Consider the following 5,000-nt stretch of genomic DNA (forward strand, 5'->3'; position numbering starts at 1 on the left):
GATGGCAGTGGCAAAGCGTTTGAAGCATGTCGTAAATACCACATTTCTTTCTTTATGTGCTTTTCCTGCTGCCCGCCACCACCGCGCGTGTAGCTCTCCACCTTGTCGATGCTCTTCCTGCACCTTTGGGGGATCTGAGGGGAGGTGGACTCTTCTCTGCAGGGGCTTTTAAAGCCTGCCTGTGGAGGGGATTGAGTCTTCCTTTCACACCTGACCTCCACACTCTACTCCAGCACCGAAGGGCTTTTGAAGGGGTCACACAGACCCCAGACAAGAGCCCTTGCGGGATTCTTCACCTGCGGGAAAGCAAGTGCAGTTCCCTGGACAGTGCTTCGGTCTCAGAGTGAGCCAGCTGGAGCTGGGGTGGAGCCGGGTAAAGCTGAAGAAGGGAATCTGCTGGAAGATCAACCTTCCGCTTGGCAGAATTAACGAGGGAGGCTGTAGGTCAAGATATCCAGCTTATTTCTAGCAAATCACGGCCACAGAGGATGTAAAATTAAAAATGGGGCAGAGAAATATGTGTGTAATAAACAGTGGTAAAGGTTAGGTAGGGCTTTCTGCTAATGGACAAGTGAGGTGAACCATCGCATGCCAGTGAGACACTGCTATGATTAAGCTCACAGATTTTACAGATCAGGTGTCTGGATGTAGCAGAGATGGAGACTGATGCTAACAGCCAAGGTGGAGCTGATGGTTAGTGATAAATATTTGAAGTGAAATACACATAATATTTGAAGTGAAATACACATCACTGCATCACACTTTTGCTGCACTGAGACTGTGTGTGTGTGTGTGTTGGTGGCTGGGTGAAGAATACTGTCAATAAGCTGTCTGTTCTCTTCATAATAAGACTTTGCTGCAATGACTTAGAAGTTATGACAGTATCTGCCCTCTCTCTCTCTCTCTCTCTCTCTCTCTCTCTCTTTCCCTCTCTCTCTCCCTCTCTTTCTCTCTCTCTCCCCCTTTTCTCACCCTCCTGCTTGTTCTCTCCCTCCCTCACACACACACACACACACACCCGCTCCCTCTCTCTCTCTCTCTCTCTCCCTCTCTCTCTCTCTCTCTCTCTCTCTCTCTCCCCCCCCCCACTGTGTGTGCTCTCAGCAGTTTTCATTGCTCTCTTTGATCTCTAGGAGAGTTTATCTCAGCGTGTGTGCGTATGTTGGCCTTGGTTCTTTATTTGGACATGTCTCACTGTGATTCTGTGTGTTGCACTATGCTCATGTCACCCAGTGCCTGGAAGCCTGTTTTGCCATGTTTCCACTGGCGTGCGTGGACTTTGCTCGCCACAAACCCACCTTCCACATGTAGAGCTGCCTTAGAATATTGAAGCAACACCAGTCTGGTTGCAGGTTCGGGATATTAGGTCAATATTCAGAGCTGATACGATGTTGCTTTAGATTGACTTCTGCTCTGGATGTTCAACCAGGGCACAACTCGACTGCTGTTAAAAAGTCAGACACCTCACAAGAAGGCCTGAAAGAATTACACTCATATTTATAGACATCTAGTATATACTCATAACAAAGGGCCCATGTATGGTCATATAACACTTTTACTCTTTTTGAACTGTTATTTTCTCAGTAGTTTAGTTTCTGAATTGCTCACTCTTCTCGTTAACTGCATGTCGCCTTTCTCGCGTGCATTGCTTCTCTCGCTTTGGTTCCATGGCTTTTATTTCCCTATCATCCTTGATCCCTGTGCTATCAAACTGAAAAGAGAAAAACATCAGGTCTTTGTTTGTTTGCCTGGGCAAAACTCTCAAGGTTGGTCAGATCACTGGGTGTCAAGACGCTCATCAGGATTAAAGACCTTTTTAAATGTAGAATAGAGCAAAGATGAAAAAGAGACAACACCAGTGTTATGTAAGGCAGAGTATGAACAGTATTGCTTTATTTGAATGTTTAAAGCCTAGCACACCTCTGTGTTTGGAGGATTGGTATGAGTACATGCACCTTAATTCCCCCGTTTGTATGTGTTTAATAAGGTTACAGTGTCAATTTGTTTAATTTAATGCCCTGTCTCTGCACGTTTGCGTGTGAAGTGTACAACTGCAGGCAGGGACGAGTGTGAGCTGTAGAAGGAGGTTTCCAGGAGAGAATGGTAGAGGCATGTTAACACCCCCCCCCTCTCTCTCTCTCTCCACTCTCCTCCTCTCTCTCCCTCTCTCTCTCTCCACTCTCCTCCTCTCTCTCCCTCTCTCTCTCTCTCCACTCTCCTCCTCTCTCTCCCTCTCTCTCTCTCTCTCCACTCTCCTCCTCTCTCTCCCTCTCTCTCTCTCTCCACTCTCCTCCTCTCTCTCCCTCTCTCTCTCTCCACTCTCCTCCTCTCTCTCCCTCTCTCTCTCCACTCTCCTCCTCTCTCTCCCTCTCTCTCTCTCTCTCCACTCTCTTCCTCTCTCTCCCTCTCTCTCTCTCTCTCTCTCTCTCTCTCTCCACTCTCCTCCTCTCTCTCCCCTTCTCTCTCTCTCACTCATTTCTGACAGTGTAATGTGTGCAGGCTTATTGGATTCACGCTCCTCCGGCTTGTAGCACATCCCTTGACGTCTGATCACGTAGTGAAGCAAGCCATTGCCTCCAAACTCAGACATCTCCTGTGATTTCGGAGGAATTAGAATTGACGCCTGCGAGTTTTTCTTTGAATCTTCAGATTTAACTGCATTAACAGAGTGGGAAGGCAGAATACCCACAGCCCTGTCGTATCCGAGAAAAAGCAATCGGCTTTGCTCGACAGCTTTCGGCTTCAGCCTCTCTGATGACTGACTGCACATGGTACAGCTCTCAAGAGGATACATGTCCTTCGTTAGGAAAGACACATATACACACACACAAATACATACACATACATAACAAAAACATACATACATACATACAAACACACAGACATACATACACAACAGTTTTAGCTCACTATTCCTTTGCATCAGCAATTTACATCAGCCAAACTGCCATGTGCCCAATTCAGCTGTCTTATCAGTGTGGGGTAACACTGATCAAAGAGTGAGGAGACAGTCCTGTCTCTCAGATTTAGGCAGGAAATGGGTGAGTGGGGGAGAGGGTGTGAAATGCTCTCTTGGTTGGGTACGGATGGCAGAAGGTCCAGGTGGGATGTCTTTGGGGCTCAACCCCCCTCCCTGCTCCCTGACTGTGTTTATATCTCTCACGAGAGTTGATTTGCGATGGCGCGAGTAAGCCGGCGAACACCACAATGGGCTGAAACCCTTCCATGACTGAGGCCAGCCAGAGAGGAAGACGAGTGAAGGCAAAAGAAGCCAAGGAGGATAGATGAATGGTTGCCTGGCAACAGAATTAGGCAGTTTTCAGATTAGGTTACAGTCAAAATGAGCTGTGGTTTGCCTTCTGTTAAATGTCTTTAGCAGGATTGTCACTTGTCAGATGAAGGGTGAAAAAATGTTGTGTGTGTGTGTGTGTGTGTGTGTGTGTGTACACGTGTGAGATCATAGTGAACTGCATCTGAACTGTGCATCATAATTCATTAATGTACCTGCACATTTCTGAAGATAAACAGTGTTTGCATTTACACTAACATGCTGGGGTTAATGGTATTTATTTATATGTGTTTACAAAAGTGTGACGTGTTTGGCATGGTACATAAGCAGAGGGCAGTTTTGTGTGCTGGTATGTGAAGCTGATGCATTATAATTATTGTTCTGCCACAAAGGAGTATTATTGAAAAAAAGAGTTAACAAAGAAAGGAGCACTAGAACAAGGAAGGGATGTGTGTGTAAGAGAGAGAGGGAGAGAGGGTAACAAGAGAAAGAGAAAAATTTAGAGGGAAAAAGGGAAGCGGAAGAAGAGAATGCAATGCCTTAGGTGGATTCCATGTCTATATGCTCACATGAGCGTGTGTGTGTGTGTGTGTGTGCGTGTGTGTGTGCTTGCGTGTGCGCGCGCACGTATGTGTGTGTGTGCGTGCGTTTGTGGGTTATGCTGATCCAGCACAACCGTGAAGTGTTTTCGTTAGCTTTACTGTCACGGACGACAAAAAACCTTGACACTCAGGTGTCCTGCTCGCCTCCAAATAGTAGTCTGAGTAGCAGAGGTGCCCCGCCCTCTCTTCCTGGTCACCAGTACACCACGCCCATGGGGCGTGGCCTGCTCCTCATGATGATCTGTCCGTGGCAGGGTCTAAGCTGTGATTTTACCGAGCACTGTCTGTAGAGCTGGTACCTCCGCACGGTGCGTGTGCCTCTCTTTGTGTGGCGTGAAATGCGCTCTGGTTCATGCAGTCATTCGTGTTCCCTGGAGGTCTCTCGGGCTGTGTGATAAGGCAGCAGATTTCTGCTGTAACTACTGCACAGCAAGTGTCACACCTGCAGCACTGTCCGAGGTGCTGCTCTCCAACACCCGACCTGCATCTCAGATTAGCGCAGGAATCAGGGGGGTTTATTGAATTTATTCAGATCATAGCAGAGAATGTAATCCGAGTATTATGGGTGTGTGTTCGTGCATGCAGGGAGTGGGGGCAGGGTGTTTGCAAGACAGGGTGTAAGGATGAAGGTTTGGAGACAGATTCTCCCATTTGCTGTGCTCTAGCAGCTCTCTCTCTCTCTCTCTCTCTCTCTCTCTCTCTCTCACACACACACTCACACTCACACACACACACACGCACGCATGGAGAAAAAGAAAAAGATGCTTGACATGACAAAATAGCAATTTGGGGAAATCATTTATACGTGTCCACACCCTCCCCCTCGCCCGTTTCCAAGTCCTCTCGTGTGGAGACGGGGCTGGTGCCTGCACGAGCTGATAGAACACCCTCGTGCCTCCTGTTCACAAGACGGTGGGCCGAGATGGAACCTACACGAGCAGGCGTCGGGCGAGAGTGACGCCCGGGGCGGGAGCTCTGTGCTCGGAGCTCGGAGAGGGAAGCCCCCCAACGGAGCATGAGTCATTCAGCGGGTGGAAACGGCCTCTGTGGATCTGGCGGTGGGATGGGAGCGTTTGGGGAGATCTAACTAGGCATCTGTCTGAGTGTGC

At 48.3% G+C, this 5,000-nt stretch overlaps 1 protein-coding gene across 6 annotated transcripts in view; it reads left to right on the plus strand.

Annotated features, from left to right (window-relative positions):
• The window catches only part of gabbr1b (gamma-aminobutyric acid (GABA) B receptor, 1b), a 69,265-nt gene that overhangs the window by 8,571 nt on the left and 55,694 nt on the right, over positions 1 to 5,000 (plus strand). The gene's annotated exons all lie outside the window — the stretch shown is intronic.

The sequence above is a fragment of the Electrophorus electricus genome, chromosome 2 (assembly GCF_041902795.1).
Source record: "Electrophorus electricus isolate QZ-2024a chromosome 2, ASM4190279v1, whole genome shotgun sequence".
In the NCBI taxonomy this organism is placed as follows: domain Eukaryota; kingdom Metazoa; phylum Chordata; class Actinopteri; order Gymnotiformes; family Gymnotidae; genus Electrophorus; species Electrophorus electricus.